This window comes from Paramormyrops kingsleyae, chromosome 1, assembly GCF_048594095.1.
Source record: "Paramormyrops kingsleyae isolate MSU_618 chromosome 1, PKINGS_0.4, whole genome shotgun sequence".
Taxonomy (NCBI): Eukaryota; Metazoa; Chordata; class Actinopteri; order Osteoglossiformes; family Mormyridae; genus Paramormyrops; species Paramormyrops kingsleyae.
In genome coordinates, this window is record NC_132797.1 from 53,941,516 (window position 1) to 53,969,199 (window position 27,684).

Sequence of the window (27,684 nt, forward strand, 5' to 3'; positions counted from 1 at the left end):
GTAATTATATATTCTACGTTACATAAGCAACTATACATTTACATTTTCCAAGTGTGTGGTGCTTTGTAAAGAGGTTCAGTGCACTGTACTGGCCCACAACACAAAATTTCTATATAGGCAACAATGCATTTAATAAATACTGAATTATATCACAGGACATCTAAAATTGTTTATTTTTTTGTGGAAAATTCATGACATTAACAAGTTTGGCATACTGCTGTTGTGAGGCACTTGACAGAGCACATTACCTCCCTTTTCCAAGTCGATGTTGCTTCGTTCATGCTAATCTTACCCTAGCCCCCACACCCACCCCCAGTGCTAGGTGCCCCATCCTCCCCTGCTCCCCACCCAGCCCTAGCCCTAGGCCCCTTCTCCAAGAAGCTTAAGCCCAACACCCCTCCTCTAAGATTAGCCTTTAAAAAATTTAGCATTTAAAATTTTTGGGATACTGCTGTTGTGAGGTACTTGACAGAGCACATTACCTCCCTTTTCAAAGACCACATTGCTTGCTCTGTCCTAAACTTCCCCTAGCCCCCACACCAACCCCCAGTACCATGTGCCCCATCCTAGCCCCCTTATGCCTAGCCCTAGTGACCCTCCCGTAACCTTAGTCCTATGCCTAGTGGTAACCCAAGCAGCCCACCTCAGACTTATCCCCAGCAACAGGCCGCCATGTCCAGCTTTAGTACCCCCTGCCTCAGCCCCAGTGCCAGCTTCCTGAAGCCCAGCCGCAGCCCCCAAAAGCATGGTGCCAGCCCCAGGCCCAGCAGCAGCCCCCTCAAGGTCGACCCCAACCCCCAAAGCCCAACATCAGCCTCAGGCTAAATGCCAAGCCCTGAAACACCAGCTCCACTGCCAACCTCTGAGGCCTAGTTGCAGCCTTCTGAAGGCCAGCCCTAGTCCTAGCCCCCCACAGCCTACCGGCAACCCCAGTGGTAGCCGCTGACGGCCAGCCCCAGGCCTAACCCCCAAAGCTTGGCACCAGGCCAAGCCTCCCTGCCAATCGCCCCTAGTACAGCCCTAGCCCCAGTCGTAGTGCCAGCCTCCTGAGGCTGACGCACCCCAGAAAACTATCACTGCAGCAAAAAATTTATGTTTCTTACTCATAATGTCTTTTATACAGTTTCTTACAGATAATGTGGCACTACACATTCATGATGGCTGAAATACATCGACATTGCTGAAATAAAAATTCTATTAGTCAAAATATTTTTCGCATACACATGATCAATCAAAGTGCCTTTCCCAGTGGTTGCTTCTTTGACAAGTTGTGCATACCCATGTTCTTCCATAAAATTAGCAATTGTACTTACTGTCAAATGATTTACTGCATGACAAATTTTTTCATATTTTTTTATACAGTTTCTTATAGATGATGTAGCACTATACATTCATGATGGCTGAAATACGTCGGCATTACTGAAACAGAGATGCCGTTAGTCACAATGTCTTTCACATACACATGATCAATCAAAGTGCCTTTCCCAGTGGTTGCTTCTTTCACAAGTTGAGCATACCCATGTTCTTCCATGAAATTAGCAATTGTACTTACTTGCAAAAGATTTTCATTGAAGTCGCCCATGATGATTTTCCCACCTTCCACACTGTCCAACCGAGTGATCAACTGCATCAGGTTCTTCTGAAAGATTGCCAGATTATACGAGGGTGGTCTGTATAGTACCAAGACTGTTGTTCTTAGTAGGCCCACAATGAACTGCACACACTCAATGTTGACACACTGTACATCAGTCACAGTACAGTTGGTATGTTCTTTATAATACAAACCCACACCACCATGTTGTTGCTTCTTCAGTTCAGCAAAGAAAGCATCACTACCATCATATGCCTGATGTCTGGGTTTCCCATGGTATGAAAATCCAGGCAGCTGTACACCTTCTGTGTCTTCCTTTGAATTTAACCATGTCTCTGTCAAGCAGATGATATCAGCTTCCATATACCTTCTGTCTTGCTTTAGGTCATCCAGGTGACATGTAAATCCTTCAACATTGTGCAGTAAAATCTTACATAATGATGGCACTTCCATGACGGGCTCAATAAATGCAGGCATGCTTTGCATTGCAGTCTCAATGTCTTGTTTTGCATATATAGCAGTCTCCTTAAAGTCTTCTATTATAAGGCCTTCCAGAGAAGTGACACGGCTTAATGCTACATATGCCTGTCCAGCTGCAAATATCTTCTTTAGTGATACAACAGCCTTATCCACTGTCAGACCTTGTACCTTGTGTACTGTACAAGCCCAAGCCAATTTCAATGGAAACTGCCGTCGTGTTCCACCACTGTTTGTCACTCTCTCCTCCTCTGCTTTGATTTGTGTAGCTTTGTCCAACCCTGCTTTTAGGCATGGCTTCTTTCCCCTGAGTGACTTTCCAGCTGCTTCGTTGTCAAATGTGATGTATATCTCTGATGGAAAATCCTCATCAGTATCAAAGCAGATGTCACTAACTGTACCAAATGCACCATTTACCAAGCCGTCTGAAACGTCAATATTTTTCAGAAGTATTACTCGTGCATTGACACCTACATGTAGTGATTCGGGGAGACATGTCTTCTGAACATTAGCATGATGTCCATGTTTCTTTTCCAGTCTGCCAGTTGCAGCAACCCTTTGAAAATCCTGAGCATGAATGATGACATGGTCTGAGCAGATCTTCCGCAGCATATGGTAGTTATGTTGATCAACTTCATCATTGGTTGCATAAATATGAAGACCAGTACTGTCTTGTCCTTCACCTGTCACACGTAGTTTCAGCATAGCAATGTCTTCCTCCAGCATTGCATCACCCCTTTTGCGTTTCCTTAGCCGATTCAGCAACTGTGCAAACTGCATGTCTTTCTGTCTCATAATTTCAGTCAGCTCCACCATAGCGAAATGATTCTGCCATAGATCAACAGCTTTACCCTCAGTATACAAAGCTTTCCCTTTCACAGGACAAAGCTGGTAGAAATCTCCAACAGCAATGATTGAGACATTTCCAAAAGCAGAATAATCTCCAATTTGTTTGATTTGTCTTAATCTGCCATGAATATATGCAAGCAGCTTGTGATCGACCATTGAAATTTCATCTATGATCAATATTTGCAGGTTTCCCAGTTCAGCTCTCAATGAATTTATTTTTTCATCTCCAAGTGGTTCATATGGCAGCTTTGCGTCCGTTGCAATATGGAAACAGGCGTGTATTGTTGCAGCTTTGATGTTGTAAGCACTAACCCCAGTTGGAGCAGTCAGTAACACGTGTGTCTCATCTGGATTTTGTGACAACTGACGCAAGATACGAGCTGCCTCATAATGTATTGCTTTGATCAAGACCGACTTGCCCACACCTCCAGGTCCAGATATGAATACATGAAATGGTTCTGGGTTTTCACCACGTGCCTTCTGTAAACACCAGTTTCGTATTTTGTAAAAAGTCTCAGACTGCTTGTTATTCAGTGAGCGAAGCAAAGCCAGTGCTTCCTGCCTGGACATACCACAAGGATTGTCATGCAACATATAGCGCCTCGGCCTTGGTAACAAATCTGGTATCTCATCACGTTGTTCTCTCATTTCTGGTGTAGTGTTGGATTTGCTAGCAAGACACTCTAGCCGTTCACGTTCAGTTTCCGGACAAATCTCTGCCCAGGCATCTTCCATTACACCATGCTGCTGTAAGTCTTCTTCAGCTTTGTCAATTGCATGTGATTCCTTTTCAAAACTTGACATGTTTGACTGCACAACCAGTTTCACTGAATGCAATTCATCATCCAAGACCTTGACACAACCAGTCTCATAGAATTCCTGGTAACTGCCAAAAGTAGAAGGTTTTAATTGTGCATCGAAATAATGTGGCAGAAAAAGTTGCAAAATGCTGTGGTAATATTTTTCTGGGTCCTTTGTGGGTGAAAAGCGAGCATACCGAACAACAGCTGCCTCTGTGCGTGTCCTTTTCTTCACAAATCCTAATTTTCTGTCCAACTGCACACTTCCAGGGCATGAGCTCTGAGACTTACATAGTATTCTGTACTCAGATGCAAATCTCGCCAGGCACATTACTGCAAACTCTTTTGTTTCTGGTCTGGCTTTATATCTATCAGTGATACTGTTCATCCAAATACCTTGTTCATCCTCATTCTCACACTCAGCTTTCTTCCGTATGACGTTCAATGGAAGGCTCATTTTTACCACATTTTCTCCGGTTGGTATAAACTGCACCTTTCGCGATCCCTCTTTCAACCTCATGTTAGTCAGACGATAAACACTTTCCTGGGCCGAAACTTCACGATTGTGCAGGAAAACACTGCCAAGTTGGCGAAGAGCTTCTTTTGCATCAAGGTTACCTTGCTGGGAGGCCTCTTTCTGAGCATTTGCCAGTAGCAGTCCCATGTCTCTCTCAGCTTTGGAAATGTAGGAAATGATGTACACAATACATGAATATGCATCAACCACAAACTGAATGTCCATGTTTGCATTCCAACAGCGTAAAAGGTCTCTGTTATATTGGTTGACCCACACTTCACATGGTCTCCTCTTAAGAACAATGGTAGTTTTCTTTGTGATTCTTGAGTACGCAGCCTGAAATATATCCTGACTGATACCAATTGTACTAAATAAGGAATAAACAGAGTCATAGTTGGCCTCAGGGTTTAGTACAGCATCCTTCACTTTTTTCATGATAGCGTCTGCTACTTCTTTTTTCAGGGGCTGTCCATCTGTCTCACCATCTCCAAGTTTACATGATGACACAAATGTTCTGTTGCTTGGAGGACGTGGGAAATTGAATCTACAAGTTTTCCCTTTTTTCTTGCATGTTTTTGAGTGCCTCTTACTATGTTGCTGTACACTACATACAATTTCATGCATTTCATCGTCACCCTCTGGCATTTCACATGTCACATATTGATCAATGAAAGCTGATACCTCATCTTCATCATCTTTGCCAACCTTAGGCGCATCTTCCACCCAAAACAAACAGTGAGTGTGAGGTGATCCTCGTTGCTGAAATTCTACTCTGTAGAAATAATCAACTATTTTGCCAATGGGTTGTGCTTCTGACATGATGACATCTTTTAGGAAGCAGTGGAATCGATAATCAAACATTCTGGCAGCTGTCACAGGATTGTTTTTCAACAGTGCACACCTTTCTGACCAGTCAAGCTCAGCACTTGATGCATCTATGCCATCTTGTTTGAAGATTGCTGTCATAAGTTCTCTCCAGCGTAAATCAGCAGAAGAAAATGAGCAAAACCATGTGGGAATACCAAGCTGTCTTACCATTGCAAACAGATCTTTCTGAACACTTTGCCAAAAAACAGGGGTGCCTCTGATTGGTCTTAGAAATTTATAACCTTCATCAAAATTGAACATCTTTTGTAGAGACTCCTTATTTGTCAAAGTTTCTGATGTGACAGGACACTTATCCCGTGCATCATAGCCCTTTCTCACAGCAATTGACACATTTGACACAACCTGCTGAAGCTCAGACAAATACTGCCCATAAAATATATAGTCCAAGTTTTTCCCAAAACGTCCATCTGCATTAAGAATTCTTGTATTTAAATACCTACACAGTGTCAGTTTTCCCTTCCTTCTGTCATGAAAAGTGCCTGTTCCTTTTGGGAAAAGGACTGGAAAACATTTAGCTTCATTTGACTCATCAGTTAGAAGCCTCACTGGGTTGTTTCCTTCTGCAGGTGCCATAGACATGATTCCATCAAAGTGTTGATCCAACACCTCTTGTGCTATGTCGACAGGTTGAAGACACGTATCCATGTACATGCCATGTTGTTGTCTATCATGCAGAGTTTCATCCATCTCCTCATCCTCCATGTTATTTTCATTACGCTCTTCATCTGCATGTATGTCACTTACATCTCCAGGCACTTCAGTTTTCTGCAGGGGATTAATCCAGTCATCATTGAACTGCACATTGCTATAAAATTTGTTATTCTCTGTAAGATACACCAAAGCCTTCTTTATTTTTTCTGGATGCACAAATTCATATTTGTAATGCCCTTTGTAAGTTAACTTCCGCTTCAACTTCACACGGATCATAAGGTCATCATTGTTCACTCTTGGTAAAGATTCAGCTACATTCGAAATGCTTGACGGGACACAAGTCACAGGACCATGAACACCATTTTGTCCACCTTTTGGCAAAGACACAATTCTCATAAAAGGAATATGAATACCAATCAGATGTTGTTCCAGAGTATTTAGACACTGCAACTCAGGAGGAACTGGGTCTAGAGCTAGACAGTTTCCAACGCTCTCTGCTGGCATTTTCCCATCAAGAATCTTTCTATGACATGTGTGACAAATCCATAATGAACCTGTAGGGCCCAACAGACTGCTACAATCATCAGAACAAGTATCTATACATTTGTGTAAGTATGTGTCAGTTATGCACTGCATTGCCAGTAATGCAACTCCTTGTGATTTTTTTAAGTATTCATCTTTTCTGCATATCACAACTTGGTGTTTAAACAACATTCGATGACACACTGAGCAAATGTATACAGGGCCTGTATTTATTTTCTCTCCAAATTGTTCGATCACATACGCAATATCTGTTCTTTTATCCTTCTGCTTAGTTCGTTTCTCAACATTTCGCTTTTTTACTGCAGTAGCAAAATCGCTGTTTGTTTTGTATTTATCAACACTTAACTGCTTCACACGTTGCTGATGTTCAATGTCTGTGGCATATTTACTTACACTTGACTGCTTCACACGTTGCTGGTGTTCAATGTCTGTGGCATATTTACTTACACTTGACTGCTTCGCACGTTGCTGGTGTTCAATGTCTGTGGCATATTTACTTACACTTGACTGCTTCGCACGTTGCTGGTGTTCAATGTCTGTGGCATATTTACTTACACTTGACTGCTTCGCACATTGCTGGTGTTCAATGTCTGTGGCATATTTACTTACACTGGACTGCTTCGCACGTTGCTGGTGTTCAACATTTGTGGCATATTTCCTAACACTCGACTGCTTCGCACGTTGCTGGTGTTCAACGTCTGTCGCATACTTGCTCACACTCAACTGCTTTACACGTTGCTGGTGTCCATCATCTGTTGCATACTTGCTCACACTTGACTGCTGTACATATTTGCGGTGCCCCATATCTGTTGCATACTTACTTATACTTGACTGTTTAACACGTTCTCTGTACACTTCATCCTCACGGTAGCGCTTTATGCTTCTCTCAAGTTGTTCCTCCTTGTACACCATACTTACTTCATACCGTCTTTTTTCTCGTTCAAGTTTTCGTCGACTTGATGCCATTTCAGATGGTGTGTTATCCATTTCAGAGCATTGTGTTGCACAACCCTCAGTGTCATGCCCTTTCACACAAATTACAACCTCATAATGTGACTCATTACAATGTTTCAGGTATATACCTCTCTGATCAGAACCAATACATGTGGAGTACTTCAACCATTTGTTGTCAGAGTATGTGAAAATATCCACACCAAGCAGATCAGCGGCAGCTTGAATCTCTACCTCAGATGCCCAAGTACCAACATATTTCATCCGTGATGCAGTGACATACTCAGTGACAGAAGAGTGACCATCTCTAAGACAAGCAACATACCTGGATTCATTTCTTAGTATGTGAGCAACAATAGCACACCTAATTTTCCTGTGTTCTTTCTCATTTCCAGTAATAGCAAAAGCCAGAGATCTGAAAAAGCAGTTACCATCACCAGTGATTGGCACCGTTCTGCAAGGATCACCCATTGGAAACTCTGCATCCATGTTTACATGGCCATGATCAATGTACACCACACCAAGCTTACAGGAAAGCCTTCTTTGCTGCTGGATTGTCAAAGGACTGAACAGAAACTGCTCACTGCGTAGCTCACTGATAAAAACTATATCACCTTCATTGTTCACACGGACATCAACCTCAGGTTCTGCATCATGTGTCACATTTGGCCTTACCACACCATATTGGCTGTCTGACATTCTGGCAAACTGCTGGACTCTGGTCACTGAGGATTTGTCGTCTGGATGGTCTGATATGTTGGTACGCTGGTTGACACTGGTGACTGAGGACTTACCATCTAGACGGTCTGACATGCTGGTAAGCTGGTTGACACTGGTGACTGGGGAGTTGCCATCTGGATGCTGGTGCAGGATGCTTCGACTAGTCACACTCACAGCTGTAATCTCAAACTGTTCCCCTGTTGCATGTAAAGATAGTCCTAGGGTATTCACATGGTCTAGCAAAGAATCTATGGTAGAGTGGCACACCAATATACTTCTGCCTGATGCGTCGCTTGCTCCATCTCCTCGTCGGGAATGGGAGTCGATCACCACATACCATGACCCTTGCTTAATGATGGCACATGTATTTACTTTAAGAGTAAAAAGACATGCATCATACTGTGAGAATACTCTTCTTACCGCTGCATCAGCTGACATAAGAACATCACACATATCTCCATATTTGCTCACGCCAAACAATCCAACAAACATGTCATCATGGTACTTTATTGCAAATGTAACACCATTCAATGTGTACTCTGTCGGTAGATCTCTGACAAACAGATACCCAGAAGCATCTCGAATTCTCCCAGCGTCTCTGATGGTACTGTAGAGGTTGTCTCCGTTCAGCAGCACTTGATCAAGGTCTGTGACCAACCAGCTTAAGACATTCTTTATTTTACACATCAGCATAGCCATCAAACTATTAGCCACACACTGTTTGTTGCCATTGACTCCAAATCGTCGGTCTCCTTGATGGAATGAGCCTCTCACTGTAGATGCCTGAGGAAAATGAGGGGATACAGGTACAGTTACAGGGTTCACATGCTGCTGTTGATCCGGGGGATCTGGAGGCAAGATAGACACCATTTTGCATGGCTTAATGGACTGTGTCAGATTAGAAGGCATAATAGACTGTCGGATTAGAAGGCAAAATAGACTGTGTCGGATTAGAAGGCAAAATAGACTGTGTCGGATTAGAAGGCAAAATAGACTGTGTCGGATTAGAAGGCATAATGAAATGAGGCAGATAAGGAGGCATTCTGGATGCCAGTATGGATGGTCGGATGGATGGTCGAATGGATGGTCGTAAAGCAGCAGCCCTTCTTTTTTGAGGCGGCTGCAAAACCTCGTCATCAGTCAAAGCCTTTTCTTTATAAAGAGAAGGCACAAACAACTCGTCATCAGTCCTACAAATGGCACCCAGGGTGGGAACCCGGTGGTCATGGCTTATCGGGAGAGTCACAGTCAGGATCTTTTTGGTATTCCAGTAGGGGGGAAAAGACGTAACCCCGTCATCAGTCGCAGCCATGACAGACACAGGCCGCAGCTGTGCGGCCTGGTCGGGTTGTTGGTCGTGGCTAGTCGGGAAAGTCACAGTCGGGATCTTTTTGCTATTCCGGTAGGGGGGAAAAGACATAACCCCGTCATCAGTCATAGCCACGACATGGAGGGCAGCAGCAGCGGGGTCAGGCTGTTGGTTGTGGCTCGTCAGATTAGTCACGGTCAGCTCCTTTTTGGGTTGGGGAATAGAAGTAACCCCGTCAACAGTCTCAGCCACAACATCACCAGCAGTAGCTCGACGCCTATCCATTAGCCTCTTCTTCGCTGCTGCTGAACGGCGGGATGCCTTGGTGCGAGGCATCTGCAGATGAACAGGAGGGAGAAAAAAAAAGAAGAAAAAATACAAAACACCTCATTCCAACTTTACTTTGCAGTCATAATGTCAAATGCATATACATGGATGTGTTTTGTCAGGAGCGGTTCCAATGGTGGTCTTCTGTGAGACTCTACACCAACAACGTTCTGCCCTGTTTACACTCCTTAACCTATAATACATCTGTCTCACATGACTTGATTTTTTAAAACAGAGACAGTAAACACTACAACAGGTAAGTCACACTGCCAAACATCCATATCACACACATCAGCAAGTTTTGCCTCAACACCCAGTGACCTAAATGTTTCACATGTATGCCGATTTGTCCCGTCAGTCTAATAGAATTTATTGAAAGACCTACAGATTTCTAATCCCATCGATACAAATACACTTTGGCTGCTTAAAATTAGTATTGTGGCCATTTCTCATATTGTGTGACAGCTTCTCTCTCACTACACATCCAATGTCTATGCAACACACAATGGCACAGCTGTTTCGTGTTAAGCAGTAAGATAATTACCATTAGAATAATACATTTCTACTGCTATAGCAAATCTATGCAGTTAAATAGTATGACATGAACAAGCAATGCAGGGTTCTCCAAGTGGACAAAGCATACCGCCTATCACTTTGTCTTCTCTAGTGTGTTAGTCCACCAGAAATCTGCAGAGAAAAAAAGACAACCAAGTTTCTTTGCGTCAACATTTCCCAACAGTCATCTTTGTTGAAAACATGTAAACTTGATATGCCTTTTAAGGTCATTCAAGCTGATTGACCTAAGCTAAAACATAATTGGTGATAAAGACATAGGCTTCAAAATATTCACCTTTGATGCGACAGCTCTTCAAAGTCTACAAAGACAACATGCATCAGTTAATGACTGACGTGCATTTATTGTACAAGCATTTCATTAGTATACGCAGCAGTGTGATAAACTTCACATACACATACAGAAACATTTTCCACTGTAACAATCATAGCCGTGTGGTTGGTATGAACTTTATCAACTTGCATAACTAGTAACAAAAATAAAAAAAGGATAAATTAGGTTCTCACTTTAAGATCCAGCCACAGCAGTCAAATTGACAAAAATACAGTGAAAAAACATGGCTGGGACGTTATGCAGCCACACAGATTTGTTTCATGCTGGTTAGGGTTGCACAATATTGCAGGGGAAAGAAAAAAAAACACATTACAATATTTATTATTTCTGCGATGTATATTGCGACACTATGATAAAAAAAAAAATCTAATTAGTTCAACAGCTCTTTTGGTGTGATTAACCATTATAGAAAGATTTAACTGATTTTGCCCAAATATAATGGTAATAACCGAATCAGTACTAAAAGCGCGAGCATTAAACTAAGGAAGCTTATTGCATATAGGAGTTAACATAAGTGACAAATTAGATCAAACAGAACATTTTAATGTCCAATTAAACCTTTTTTATAGCCATGGTGAACATAATGGTCATTCCATGTCAAATCATCAGACATTCGGACCTTGTCGTCACTGATTTCAACGACACTTGGCATGGTGATTTGGTCAGATAATCAAGTCATGAAACTGAAATTGGGCATGTCTTTGATCAATATTGAGGGACAGAAAGTTTTAACTTTGCTCTCTGTATTGTGCATGGCGGACTTCTGCTCTGATGCGCACGCACAGACACATGCGCGGACATACACAAGCACATTCCCACCAGCGGACAGAGAGCGCACATCGGAAAATATGTTGCATCAACCACCTGAAAAGCAGACAAACATATCTCATAAAATAAATGTTCTGGTGATTAGTTCAGTTGTTATATTGACTGCTGTCCATGAACACCATGAATCCTGACGGTGTCCCACCCCCCAAAGCTAACAGCATTGTGAGGAATTGTGGTTTTGATACACATTTCAGATAAGTAATCGTATCTCAGCAACAACTCAAAATCCAAATTTTTTTATGAGCTAACTGTAGGAAAAAAATAACCACTTTTGAAATAGAAATTCAACACCAAAAAAACCTACCATTTTAATCAGTTATTACACAGCAATTATTCATATGGGGATGGCATATAAATTTGTTCAATCTATACAGCTGGACAATAGCTTTAAAACAATATGAGTACCATTTCTGTGCAGCTTACATTAAGGTAAATATATGCAGTCATACTCCACCGCCCCCCCCACAAAAAAGTTAAAACTGTTTGCTTAAATCTCCCTCCCTCTGATCTAAGACACGCTAAATTTCAGTTTCATGAGTTACTCATCTGACCAAATCAGCATTCATTACAATCCGTGATGAGGTGGTCCAAAACTGATGATTTGACATGGAATGACCAATAACAAAGAATAAACAACTTAAAAATACAAACTTAAAAATTATCACCAAATAATGACCATTGTTCCACACACTTAAATTAACTTTTACATATGTTCATTTTGGAAAACATACTTGCAAAACAAGCAACCAGTATGTCTCAAATAAAAAATACAGACGTTTAGCATGATAATTTAATTAATGAAGTTAATGAAACTGCCATTTTCAGAAAACCAGTCTATTTCCACTCATGTCTATATGCAAGTCTTTATGCACTTCAATAAATACAGATATTTCAAAAGCAGGCTAATGTCGACACATCTGCATTCAGTACTATTTTCTCTTTTAAAGTAAAAATAAAACACACAAAAAAAACTTGACTGTAAGATGCGTTTACTGTTGGTCACAAACCAACAACTTGTACCAAGAATGCGTATCTAACACATATTTCCCAACGGTAGTCGCTTATGCATCTCAGCAACTATCGCATTTATAAATCTACCACTGATAAGGTGACCACCCAATCCATGTCATGAGGGACACTACGAGCTATGACAGGATTTGCAAACTACCATTTTAACCATTTCAATTAAAAAGACCTGGATCTCAGTTAAGCACCGAGTTCTTGCTGTGTGTTGATTGGTCAGTCTCCTATAATCATGCATGTGTCACTAATGTTAAAGTGAAACAGCTGGATGAGTCTTTCAATCAAAGAAACCAACTAGTAAAAGTACAAGGCAAACCAAACAATTTAGCATAGTAGGGGGAGCCTTTCATTAAAGTAGTTATCCTTAATATGGATACATGTAGGGTGACCACCTAATCCATGTCAGGAGAGAAAGTAGGAGCCAATTCAGGTTTTAAAAACTACTTCAATATAATACGTCTACCGTAGTTATAAATGTTAAAAACATAAAACTACGACATGCCACAGACACACAGCGTTTAAAACACTCTGCGCTTCTGCACCAAAATTAATTTGGTCACTTGCACGTGATTTACTGCTGCCAAATCCATCGGCTGCATTACAAAATATATTACTTTAAAACATAGGCCTATATGAACAGGGATAATGTAAAGCGCCTTCAGACAATTTAATATTCTGACAGTGCGCTATACAAACAAAATTAAACTGAATAAAAGTATATTTTACTGAAAGACCGTATATGTGAAGATGCTTAGCAAATACAAGACACCTAAAATGGCTGCCACAGCTCTTCGTGGCGCATTTAACACTACAGAAACAAACGCTTACATTAGTGCTCAAACACTACTGCCTAAGACCGAACTAAAAATATTTTTTTAAAACCTTACCACAAAATAAACCAACTACAATTAAAAAACAGCAAAGCATCAACAAACGAATAAAAACATAACATTACACATATGTAGCTTCTTACCTGTTGCAAGACTAGAAGTCAAATGTGAGGCAGGAGCCTTCCTATGACTGAGACCTGGGAGTGGTCACGTACGTCAGCCAATCAAAACTGTAAATACAGCTCCCTGCCTATTTGTCAACCTACCTCAGAGAAACCAAGAAACAAAATGGCCGCCACTAAAACGCCTCTTCACGGCTATTCTGAATTAATGCTTAATCAGCTTACCACTTTATGAAATTATTTCTTTACGCTAAATTATACAGACCTAACTATTGAAACATACAGCAGCAAACCTTCAACATACAATTAAAAACAAATTTCGCTGACAAAAAACTTAACCAAACTCTTAAAATGTAAAGTAATGAATTACTACAGTGACACTGACTAATTAGTATAACAGTAATCTTTTGTTCCACGAAACGCTTTTTTTAATGTTAAAAATTGTCAAATTTTAACAGAAGCATTTCAAGCATCAGCTGCCTCTTTCAAAAGATCGTTTTCACAGAGGTCAACATATAACATACATAGTCTTTAGAAACTTTAGTGAATAAATCTTGTTACTATTAAGGGTCCAAAGCACGTAGTGCTATGGAACCTTATTGTTTTTAAGGTTATTTTTTTTATTATTAAGGGTCCAAAGCACATAGTGCTATGGAACCTTATTGTTTTTGTTAAGATTATTATTGTTATTAAGGGTCCAAAGCACATAGTGCTATGGAACCTTATTGTTTTTGTTAATTAAGGGTCCAAAGCACGTAGTGCTATGGAACCTTATTGTTTTTGTAAATTAAGGGTCCAAAGCATGTAGTGCTTTGTAACCTTATTGTTTTTGTTAAGATTATTAAGGGTCCAAAGCAGCCACTGGTTATATATGTCTAAGACCAACCTAGGCTAATTCAGCTAAAACGAGTTACCAGATCAGGTAGCAAGGTGTCTACCGATCCCACCAATCTTACCCAAAGCAGCGTGTGGTGCAGTGGGTTAAGTCCATGTGCCTGTAATCAGAGGGTCGCCGGTTCAAACCCAGCTTCGGTGGGTACTTGAGCTAGGCAGCCCGATGTGCACAGCATGCTCTCCGTAAAGCAAGCTGTGGAGATGTAAAGGCGTTTTCCACATGACGGTCAATGAAGCTTCAATTTTTGTTATTAACCAAGCCATTCAGATGGGCTCAGGCACTCCTCCGGAGGGTTCGATTATAATTATTTTTCTTCCATAAAACTGAATGCCCAGCCTAAACCGTAAGTCCTAGGCCGACCAAATTTGGCAGTAAGATTCCTATTGCTACCCACTACTCAGCCTCTCCGACCCATCCCAGTCAGTCAGAGGGGGGCGCCGTTGCGCCCCACAACACGTTTTGGTCGATATCTCCTGTCCTACTTGTCCTACACTTAAATTTTATTGCCAGTCAAATTCACTATGTCGTGCCAAATCCAGTAACATATATAGTCATATCTCATTAGACCTACGCTGATTATGCATCCTGTTATGGCTGACTAATTCTGTCTAAATTTCTACTACCATGGCCGCCGGATCTCTGCCCTTATTCCTCTACTGTCCTACCAGTCCGATTGTCCTACGCTTTGGACCCTTTAGTAACTGCTTGCAGTTTCTAGTTATTAAGGGTCCAAAGGACGAAGTCCTTATGGACCATTATTGTTTTTCTTAGGATTATTATTAAGGGTCCAAAGGACGAAGTCCTTATGGACCATTATTGTTTTTCTTAGGATTTTTCTCTTTTATAATTATTATTTTTCTGCCGTAAAACTGAATGCCCAGCCTAAACCGTAAGTCCTAGCCCGACCAAATTTGGTAGGATGATTGCAATTCCTACCCACTACTCAGCGTGTCCGACCCGTCCGACTCAGCCAAAGGGGGGCGCCGTAGCGCCCCCCAACGCGTTTTGGACGATATCTCCTGTCCTGTTTGTCCTACGTTCGAAATTCTTTTTTCTACTGATGCAGACAGCCATGCCCTACCAAAAAGTCAATGGGACCATGAAGCTCCGCCTACTTAGATTTTTTGCTAATTTGCATAATTTGCAAATCATACTTTTTCCTTACAGTCAAAGCTTGTCCTACCAAATCAGACAAATGAGGTGTCAGACGAATCAGAATTCTCAGCTGATCAAGAATCATTAACAAAATTCAGACATTTTTATATCCTACGGCCATTAGCCATGCCCAAACAATATCCAAATTTGGCCCGTTTTGGTCTAACGGCTATAACTTGGCCATGCCTTGGCCTACCTTGACCAAATTTGAAATGCTACCTCCCTACACCATTCTGGGGACACGGTCCAAGGCGGGCTGCATTTCGTCCATAGGGGGCGCTACAACTAAAAACTGGCAATATCTCCTGACTGCCTTGGCCAATCAAACTGAAATTTGGCAGATATGTACTAGGGCCCAGCCTGAGGTCAGTCACATACAATGGCAGTCATTATTGCTTAAAGAGTGGCCGCCATCAGCCAATCAAAAGCGAGCAGCCATTTGACAGGCTTATCAATGACCAATCAAGACCAAATTTTGGTGGTATATTTGGCCTACGACCCGCAGCCCACTATACAAAGGACACCTCACTGAGCCACATGGGGGCGCTACAGTGCCCTGATTTACATTTCTGCCTATATCTGCAGAACTGTCATGCCTACAGTTGAAATTTATTGCCAGTCTAATCCACTATGTCATGCCAAATCAAACAACATATAGAGCTTTTCTCTTCATCTTTGCGTTTTTGCACAATTTATATTTTTATAAAAACAGGCTTTTTCATTCATCTCCTAGTATTTTCGGCCAATCTACATAAGTCTGTTGTCATTATAATCAGGAGACAGTCCTTTTAAAGATTTACAGAAAAAACATAAACTTTCGGTAAGGTATGGCCACCAGGGACACCCTGACTGTACTGGTGCCTCGCCCATTTCAATCAGACAGCTATATCTCAGGCATGTCTCACCAAATCATCACCAAACTTAAATCCATAATGTAAGACATTACTGCGGAAGGGCCCTCCAAATTTTGTGCCGATCGGTCAAACAGGGGCGCTACAGCAACATAACATGTCTGTGTAAACCTGCAAAATCAGTTCATCTTACATTTATCTAATTGTTGATCCAGTGACATTTCACTGGTTAAAATCATTTGTCCAGCAATTTCAGTGATTCATGCCAAATCAAGATATATGCAATGTCGCATGATAGTCATTTGCATTCCCTTGTCATATTTAAAAACTTAATAAATAACATATTACTATCACTACTGCAATGTCCAGCCGAAGTAGGTCATTCTGGTAGTAGATCAATCAGGACACTGCCCTTATGTATAATTTATAAAGATAACTTCACCTGCCTGTACAGTATGGCCACCAACCACACTGAACCTACAGCATTTCCATGCTCATTTCAATCAAACAGCTAAATCTGAGGCATTCTTCATCCAATCCTCATCAAATTTGACCGGCTAATGTAGTAAGGGACCTCAGACAGACCCTCCAATTTTGGTGCCAATCGGTCAAACGGGGGCGCTACAGCCACTGTCCATATATGTCTAAGACCCACCTTAGCAAATTCAGCTGAAATGTCCTTATTTCTCATAAAACCTTGAAAGAATTCTTACCTTTCCCTTCACCTTAGTCCATATTTTTTATTCACTTTCATTTTTCGCCCATTTGCCTCATAGAACATTATCAGACTTAATTTACACATAAGAAGGCCTGAAAGTATTCAATATAATTTCTAAAATGGAGCGCTGACTCCACCTGCTGGCCACACTATTTCCATGCCCATTTCATTCAAATAGCTATATCTCTGGCATGCTTCATCCAATCCTCACAAAATTTGACGCACATCTGTGTTACTAGACTTCAGAAAGACCTTCCAAGTTTGGAGGCAATAGGTCAAACGGGGGCCCTACAGCCACTGTCTTAATCTGTCTAAGACTAACCTTTGTTAATGCAGCTGAAATCTGCTTATTTATTTAAAAATTAAAATATTAATCACCTTTCCCTTCATCTAAGTCCATATTTTTAATCTGCTTATATTTTCCTGCCATTTGACTTTTACAAATCTTTCAAACTTCAATCTTTCTTCAGGCTGTGTACACTGCAGCAATTACAATTTTATAATAAATTGGCCAGCAGGTGGAGTCAGCGCTCCATTTCAATAATGCCTTCAATACTTTTAGCCTTTCTCCTGTCTAAATGTATAACCTAGAATACGATACAGCATGATATTACTGCTGTTACATGTGACACTACGCAACTCAGCACTTTGTTAAGAATATGCAACACAGCCTATGTTTACACTGGCAGTATAAAAAAGCAACTCTGTAATATCTAGACTTACCAGACCAGGTATGAAGGTCCCTAAATCTACCAACTAGTCAGGCCATCTGACCCAAACCATGCATTCAGTCAGGCTAAGGCACTCCACCACAGGGTTCTACATTCTGTCCTACATTTGCTGACCTGTTAGACCGATACTAACTAATCTATATCCTGATTTCTACCTACTACTGAGACCATCTGACCAAAACAATGCATTCAGTCAGGTTCAGGCACTCCACCACAGGGTTCTACATTCTGTCCTACATTTGCTGACCTGTTAGACCGATACTAACTAATCTATATCCTGATTTCTACCTACTACTGAGACCATCTGACCAAAACAATGCATTCAGTCAGGTTCAGGCACTCCACCACAGGGTTCTACATTCTGTCCTACATTTGCTGACCTGTTAGACCGATACTAACTAATCTATATCCTGATTTCTACCTACTACCGAGACCATCTGACCAAAACAATGCATTCAGTCAGGTTCAGGCACTACACCACAGGGTTCTACATTCTGTCCTACATTTGCTGACCTGTTAGACCGATACTAACTAATCTATATCCTGATTTCTACCTACTACTCAGACCATCTGACCAAAACAATGCATTCAGTCAGGTTCAGGCACTACACCACAGGGTTCTACATTCTGTCCTACATTTCTTGACCTGTTAGACCAACACTCAACAATCTCCATCCTGATTTCTACCTTCTACTCAAACCATCTGACCCAAACAAGTTCTGTTCTGTCTGACATCTGCTGACCTGTATTTCTGTCTGACTTGTTAGTACCCTCCTCTACGGTTTGCTCTACATCTCCTGTCACATTAGAGCTACGTTAAATCTCCATCCTGTTATGGCAGTCAAATTCTGTATGACTTTCTACTTTCCTGGTCACCAGTCCCCTGCCGTTATTGCTCTATTACTTGTCCTACCTGTCCTACCTGTCCTACTTGTCATACCCTTTGGACCCTTCAGTAACTGCCTGCAGTTTCTAGTTATTAAGGGTCCAAAGGACGAAGTCCTTATGGACCATTATTGTTTTTCTTAGGATTATTATTATTATTATTATTATTATTATTATTTTTCTGCCCTAAAACTGAATGCCCAGCCTAAACCGTAAGTCCTAGGCCTACCAAATTTGGTACGATGATTGGAATTCCTACCCACTACTCAGGTTTTCTGACCCGTCCGAATCAGCCAGAGGGGGGCGCCGTAGCGCCCCATAACACGTTTTGGACGATATCTCCTGTCCTGTTTGTCCTACCTTCAAAATTCTTTTTTCTCCTGATACAGACAGCCATGCCCTACCAAAAAGTCAATGGGACCATGAAGCTCCGCCTACTTAGATTTTTTGCTAATTTGCATAATCTGCAAATCATACTTTTTTCTTAAAGTCCTGGCTTGTCCTACCAAATCAGACAAATGAGGTGTCAGACGAATCAGAATTTTCAGCTGATCAAGAATCATCAACAAAATCCAGACATTTTTATATCCTATGGCCATTAGCCACACCCAAACAATGTCCAAATTTGGCCAATTTTGGTCTGATGGCTATAACTTGGCCGTGCCTTGGCCTACCTTGACCAAATTTGAAATGCTTCCTCCCTACACCATTCTGGGGACACGGTCCGAAGCGGGCCGCATTTCGTCAATAGGGGGCGCTACAACTAAAAACTGGCAATATCTCCTGACTGCCTTTGCCAATCTAACTGAAATTTGGCAGATATGTACTAGCACCCAGCCTGTGGTCAGTCACATACAATGACAGTCATCATTCCTTAAATAGTGGCCGCCATCGGCCAATCAAAATCAAGCAGGCATTTGACAGGCTTATAAATGACCAATCTATACCAAATTTTTGTGGTATATTTGTCCTCTGACCCGCAGCCCACCATGCAAAGGACACCTCACTCGGCCAGATGCGGGCGCTACAGTGACAACTTTTGCATTTCTGCCTATTTCTCGAAAAGGGTGAAGTCTACAATCGACATTTATTGCCAGGTCAATTCAGTACGACATGCCAAATCAAACAACATGTAGAACTTGCTTCTGCATCTTTGCGTTTTTGCATAATTCATATTGGTCTGAAAACAAGACATTTCGTTAACCTCCTAGGATTTTCACCAAACCTACACAAATCTGGTATCATTTAAATCAGGAGACAGTCATAATAAATAATTCATAAAAAAATCATAAACTTTGCATGAGGTATAGTCACCAGCCACACACAAACCATACAGGTGCCATGCCCAATTCAATCCGACAGCTATATCTCAGGCATGCTACAGCCAATCATTACCAAATTTCTCTCACTAATGTAGTGCTATACCACCGAGCGACCCTCCAAATTTTGTGTCGATCAGTCAAACGGGAGCGCTACGGCCACTGTTTATATCTTACTAAGACCAACCTAGGCCAATTCAGCTATACTGAGTTACCAGATCAGTTATGAAAGTGCCTACTGATCTCACTGATCTTACCATCAGAAGCGGGTGGCTCAGTGGGCTAAACCTGTGTGCTTGTAATCAGAGGGTCACCGGTTCGAACCCAGCTTCAGTTGGTACTTGAGCTAGGCAGCCCGATGTGCACAGCATGTTCTCTGTAAAGCAAGCTGGGGAGACATATAGGCATTTTCCCCATGATGGTCAATGAAGCTTCTGTTTTTGTTATTAACCCAGCCATTCAGACGGGCTTAGGCACTCCTCCGGCGGGTTCGATTATAATTATTTTTCTTCCCTAAAACTGAATGCCCAGCCTAAACCGTAAGTCCTAGGCCGTCCAAATTTGGCAGTAAGATTCCTATTGCTATCCACTACTGAGCCTCTCTGACCTATCCCAGTCAGTCAGAGGGGGGCACCGTTGCACCCCACAACACGTTTTGGTCGATATCTCCTGTCCTACTTGTCCTACACTTAAATTTTATTGGCAGTCAAATTTACTATCTTGTACCAAATCCAGGAACATATATAGTCATATCGCATTAGACCTATGCCAAAATTTCCATCATTTTATGGCTGACTAATTCTGTCTGACTTTCTACTACCATGGCCGCCAGATCTCTGCCCTTATTCCTCTACTGTCCTACCAGTCCGATTGTCCTACGCTTTGGACCCTTTAGTAACTGCTTGCAGTTTCTAGTTATTATTATTATTATTATTTTTCTGCCCTAAAACTGAATGCCCAGCCTAAACAGTAAGTCCTAGGCCTACCAAATTTGGTAGGATGATTGGAATTCCTACCCACTACTCAGCATGTCCGACGCGTCCGACTCAGCCAGAGGGGGGCGCCGTAGCGCCCCCCAACACGTTTTGGACGATATCTCCTGTCCAGTTTGTCCTACCTTCGAAATTCTTTTTTCTCCTGATACAGACAGCCATGCCCTACCAAAAAGTCAATGGGACCATGAAGCTCCGCCTACTTAGATTTTTTGCTAATTTGCATAATTTGCAAATCCTACTTTTTCCTTCAAGTCCTGGCTTGTCCTACCAAATCAGACAAATGAGGTGTCAGACGAATCAGAATTCTCAGCTGATCAAGAATCATTAAGAAAATTCAGACATTTTTATATCCTACGGCCATTAGCCACGCCCAAACAATGTCCAAATTTGGCCCGTTTTGGTCTGACGGCTATAACTTGGCCGTGCCTTGGCCTACCTTGACCAAATTTGAAATGCTACCTCCCTACACCATTCTGGGGACACGGTCCGAGGCGGGCCGCATTTCGCCCATAGGGGGCGCTACAACTAAAAACTGGCAATATCTCCTGACTGCCTTGGCCAATCTGACTGAAATTTGGTAGATATGTGCTTGGACCCAGCCTGAGGTCAGCCACATACAATGGCAGTCATTAGTCCTTAGATCGTGGCCGCCATCGGCCAATCAAGATCAAGCAGCCATTTGACAGTCTTATCAATGACCAATCTAGACCAAATTTTGGTGGTATATTTGTCCTCCGACCCCCAGCCCAACATGCAAAGGACACCTCACTCGGCCACATGGGGGCGCTACAGTGACAACTTTTGCGTTTCTGCCTATTTCTTGAGAACGGTGAAGCCTACAATCGACATTTATTGCCAGGTCAATTCAGTACGACATGCCAAATCAAACAACATGTAGAGCTTGTTTATGCATCTTTGCGTTTTTGCATAATTGTTATTGTTCTGAAAACAAGACATTTCATTAACCTCCTAGGATTTTCACCAAACCTACCCAAATCTGATATCATTTAAATCAGGAGACAGTCATAATAAATAATTCATAAAAAAATCATAAACTTTCCATGAGGTATAGTCACCAGCCACACACAAACCATACAGGTGCCATGCCCAATTCAATCAGACAGCTATATCTCAGGCCTGCCTCAGCCAATCATCACCAAACTTTAATATATCCTGTAGAATAGTAGTCCGGAAGGGCCCTCCAAATTTGGTGCCGATCAATCAAACGGGGGCGCTACAACAATATAACATGTCTGTATAAACCTTGAAAATCAGTTCAACTTACATTTATCTCATTTCTGTTCTAGTGACATATTACTGGTTAAAATATTTTGTACTGCCAGTTCTGTGAGTCATGCCAAATCAAGACACATGCAATGCCGAATGATAGTAATTTTCATTCCCTTGTGATGTTTAAAAACTTAATAAATAACATATTACTGTAACTTCTACAATGTCCAGCCCAAGTAGGTCATTCTGGTAGTACATCAATCAGGACATTGCCCTTATGGATAATTCATAAAAATATTTTGACGTGTATGCTATGGCCACCAGCTACAACAAACCTGCACCATATCCATGCTGATTTCAATCAACCATCTAAATCTCAGCCGTGCTTCAGCCAATCCTCATCAAATTTGACGGCCTAATGTAGTAAGGGACCTCAGACAGACCCTCCAATTTTGGTGCCAATCGGTCAAACGGGGGCGCTACAGCCACTGTCCATATATTTCTAAGACCCACCTTAGCAAATTCAGCTGAAATGTCCTTATTTCTCATAAAACCTTGAAAGAATTGTTACCTTTCCCTTCACCTGAGTCCATATTTTTTAATCACTTTCATTTTTCACCGATTTGCCTCATAGAACATTATCAGACTTAATTTACACATAATAAGGCCTGAAAGTATTCAATACAATTTCTAAAATGGAGCGCTGACTCCACCTGCTGGCCACACTATTTCCATGCCCATTTCATTCAAATAGCTATATCTCTGGCATGCTTCATCCAATCCTCACAAAATTTGACGCACATCTGTGTTACTAGACTTCAGAAAGACCTTCCAAGTTTGGTGGCAATCGGTCAAACGGGGGCACTACAGCCACTGTCATAATATGTCTAAGACCACCCTTGGTTAATGCAGCTGAAATCTGCTTATTGTTTATTTAAAAATTAAAATATTAATCACCTTTCCCTTCATCTAAGTCCATATATTTAATCTGCTTATATTTTCCTGCCATTTGACTTTTACAAATCTTTCAAACTTCAATCTTTCTTCAGGCTGTGTACACTGCAGCAATTACAATTTTATAATAAATTGGCCAGCAGGTGGAGTCAGCGCTCCATTTCAATAATGCCTTCAATACTTTTAGCCTTTCTCCTGTCTAAATGTATAACCTAGAATATGATACAGCATGATATTCCTGCTGGTACATGTCACACTATGCAACTCAGCACTTTGTTAAGAATATGCAACACAGCCTGTTTACACAGGCAGTATAAAAAAGCAACTCTGTAATATCTAGACTTACCAGACCAGGTATGAAGGTCCCTAAATCTACCAACTAGTCAGGCCATCTGACCAAAACCATGCATTCAGTCAGGCTAAGGCACTACACCACAGGGTTCTACATTCTGTCCTACATTTGCTGACCTGTTAGTCCGATACTAACTAATCTATATCATGATTTCTACCTACTACTCAGACCATCTAACCAAAACAATGCATTCAGTCAGGTTCAGGCACTACACCACAGGGTTCTACATTATGTCCTACATTTCCTGACCTGTTAGACCGACACTAAACAATCTGCATCCTGATTTCTACCTTCTACTAAAACCATCTGACCTAAACAAGTTCTGTTCTGTCTGACATCTGCTGACCTGTAGTTCTGTCTGACTTGTTAGTACCCTCCTCTACGGTTTGCCCTACATCTCCTGTCGCATTAGAGCTACGCTAAATCTTCATCCTGTTATGGCAGTCTAATTTTGTCTGACTTTCTACTACCCTGGCCGCTGGTTCTCTGCCGTTATTCCTCTACTGTCCTACCAGTCCGATCGTCCTACGCTTTGGACCCTTTCGTAACTGCTTGCAGTTTCTAGTTATTATTATTTTTCTGCCCTAAAACTGAATGCCCAGCCTAAACCGTAAGTCCTAGGCCTACCAAATTTGGTACGATGATTGGAATTCCTACCCACTACTCAGGTTTTCTGACCCGTCCGAATCAGCCAGAGGGGGGCGCCGTAGCGCCCCATAACACGTTTTGGACGATATCTCCTGTCCTGTTTGTCCTACCTTCAAAATTCTTTTTTCTCCTGATACAGACAGCCATGCCCTACCAAAAAGTCAATGGGACCATGAAGCTCCGCCTACTTAGATTTTTTGCTAATTTGCATAATCTGCAAATCATACTTTTTTCTTAAAGTCCTGGCTTGTCCTACCAAATCAGACAAATGAGGTGTCAGACGAATCAGAATTTTCAGCTGATCAAGAATCATCAACAAAATCCAGACATTTTTATATCCTATGGCCATTAGCCACGCCCAAACAATGTCCAAATTTGGCCAATTTTGGTCTGATGGCTATAACTTGGTCGTGCCTTGGCCTACCTTGACCAAATTTGAAATGCTACCTCCCTACACCATTCTGGGGACACGGTCCGAAGCGGGCCGCATTTCGTCAATAGGGGGCGCTACAACTAAAAACTGGCAATATCTCCTGACTGCCTTTGCCAATCTAACTGAAATTTGGCAGATATGTACTAGCACCCAGCCTGTGGTCAGTCACATACAATGACAGTCATCATTCCTTAAATAGTGGCCGCCATCAGCCAATCAAAATCAAGCAGGCATTTGACAGGCTTATAAATGACCAATCTATACCAAATTTTTGTGGTATATTTGTCCTCTGACCCGCAGCCCACCATGCAAAGGACACCTCACTTGGCCAGATGGGGCCGCTACAGTGACAACTTTTGCATTTCTGCCTATTTCTCGAGAAGGGTGAAGTCTACAATCGACATTTATTGCCAGGTCAATTCAGTACGACATGCCAAATCAAACAACATGTAGAACTTGCTTCTGCATCTTTGCGTTTTTGCATAATTCATATTGGTCTGAAAACAAGACATTTCGTTAACCTCCTAGGATTTTCACCAAACCTACACAAATCTGGTATCATTTAAATCAGGAGACAGTCATAATAAATAATTCATAAAAAAATCATAAACTTTGCATGAGGTATAGTCACCAGCCACACACAAATCATACAGGTGCCATGCCCAATTCAATCGGACAGCTATATCTCAGGCCTGCCTCAGCCAATCATCACCAAACTTTAACATATCCTGTAGAATAGTAGTCCGGAAGGGCCCTCCAAATTTGGTGCCGATCGGTCAAACGGGGGCGCTACAACAATATAACATGTCTGTATAAACCTTGAAAAGCAGTTCAACTTACATTTATCTCATTTCTGTTATTGTGACATATTACTTGTTAAAATATTTTGTACTGCCAGTTCTGTCAGTCATGCCATATCAAGACATATGCAATTCCCAATGATAGTCATTTTCATTCCTTTGTGATGTTTAAAAGCTTAATAAATAACATATTACTGTAACTTCTACAATGTCCAGCCCAAGTAGGTCATTCTGGTAGTACATCAATCAGGACATTGCCCTTATGGATAATTCATAAAAATATCTTGACCTACCTGTATGCTATGGCCACCAGCTACACCAAACATGCACCATATCCATGCTCATTTCAATCAACCATCTAAAACTCAGCCGTGCATCAGCCAATCCTCATCAAATTTGACAGCCTAATGTAGTAAGGGACATCAGACAGACCCTCCAATTTTGGTACCAATTGGTCAAACGGGGGCGCTACAGCCACTGTCCATATATGTCTAAGACCCACCTTAGCAAATTCAGCTGAAATGTCCTTATTTCTCATAAAACCTTGAAAAAATTGTTACCTTTCTCTTCACCTGAGTCCATATTTTTTATTCACTTTCATTTTTCACCAATTTGCCTCATAGAACATTATCAGACTTAATTTACACATAAGAAGGCCTGAAAGTATTAAATGGAATTTCTAAAATGGAGCGCTGACTCCACCTGCTGGCCACACCATTTCCATACACATTTCAATCAAACAGCTATATCTCTGGCATGCTTCATCAAATCCTTACAAAATTTGACTCGCTTCTGTGTCACTGGACTACAGACAGACCTTCCAAGTTTGGTGGCAATCGGTCAAATTGGGGTGCTACAGCCGCTGTTCTAATATGTCTAAGACCAACCTTGGTTAATGCAGCTGAGATCTGCTTATTGTTTATTTAAAAATTAAAATATTAATCACCTTTCCCTTCATCTAAGTCCATATTTTTAATCTGCTTATATTTTCCTGCCATTTGACTTTTACAAATCTTTCAAACTTTGATCTTTCTTCAGGCTGTGTACACTGCAGCAATTTCAATTTTATAATACATTGGCCAGCAGGTGGAGTCAGCGCTCTATTTAAATAATGCCTTCAATACTTTTAGCCTTTCTCCTGTCTAAATGTACAACCTATAATATGATACAGCATGATATTACTGCTGTTACATGTCACACTCCTGCAACTCAGCACTTTGTTAAGAATATGCAATGCAGCCTATGTTTACACAGGCAGTATAAAAAATCAACTCTGTAATATCTAGACTTACCAGACCAGGTATGAAGGTGCCTAAATCTACCATCTAGTCAGGCCATCTGACCAAAACCATGCATTAAGTCAGGCTAAGGCACTCCACCACAGGGTTCTACATTCTGTCCTACATTTTCTGACCTGTTAGACCGATACTAACTAATCTATATCCTGATTTCTACCTACTACTCAGACCATCTGACCAAAACAATGCATTCAGTCAGGTTCAGGCACTACACCACAGGGTTCTACATTCTGTCCTACATTTCCTGACCTGTTAGACCGACACTAAACAATCTACATCATGATTTCTACCTTCTACTCAAACCATCTGACCGAAACAAGTTCTCTTCTGTCTGACATCTGCTGACCTGTAGTTCTGTCTGACTTGTTGGTATCCTCCTCTACGGTTTGCCCTACATCTCCTGTCGCATTAGAGCTATGCTAAATCTGCATCCTGTTATGGCAGTCTAATTCTGTCTGACTTTTTACTACCCTGGCCGCCGGATCTCTGCCCTTATTCCACTACTGTCCTACCAGTCCGATTGTCCTACGCTTTGGACCCATTCGTAACTGCTTGCAGTTTCTAGTTAAGGGTCCAAAGCACGTAGTGCTATGGAACCTTATTGTTTTTGTTAGGATTATTAAGGGTCCAAAGCACGTAGTGCTATGGAACCTTATTGTTTTTGTTAGGATTATTTTTATTATTTTTCTTCCCTAAAACTGAATGCCCAGCCTAAACCGTAAGTCCTAGGCTGACCAAATTTGGTACGTTGATTGGAATTCCTACCCACTACTCAGGTTGTCCGACCCGTCCGACTCAGCCAGAGGGGGGCGCCGTAGCGCCCCCCAACACGTTTCGGTCGATAACTCCTGTCCTGTTTGTCCTACAATCGAAATTCTTTTTTCTGCTGATTCAGACGGCCATGCCATACCAAAAAGTCAATGGGACCATGAAGCTCCGCCTATTTAGATTTTTTGCTAATTTGCATATTTTGCAAATACTACTTATCTCTTAAAGTCATAGCTTGTCCTACCAAATCAGACAAATGAGGTGTCAAACTAATCAGAACTGTGAGCTCATCAAGAATTTCTAAAAAATTTTAGACATT

The 27,684-nt window shown here is 41.5% G+C and overlaps 1 long non-coding RNA gene across 1 annotated transcript; it reads right to left on the bottom strand.

Annotated features, from left to right (window-relative positions):
• Positions 1 to 8,920: 8,920 nt before the first annotated feature.
• On the bottom strand, positions 8,921 to 13,423 carry LOC140578846 (uncharacterized). The gene is made up of 4 exons (XR_011983120.1): positions 13,355 to 13,423; positions 10,474 to 10,498; positions 10,267 to 10,310; positions 8,921 to 9,632 (listed from the first exon to the last, which is right to left on the bottom strand). It is a non-coding gene; the product is annotated as an uncharacterized lncRNA (long non-coding RNA).
• Between the last annotated feature and the right edge of the window lie 14,261 nt (positions 13,424 to 27,684).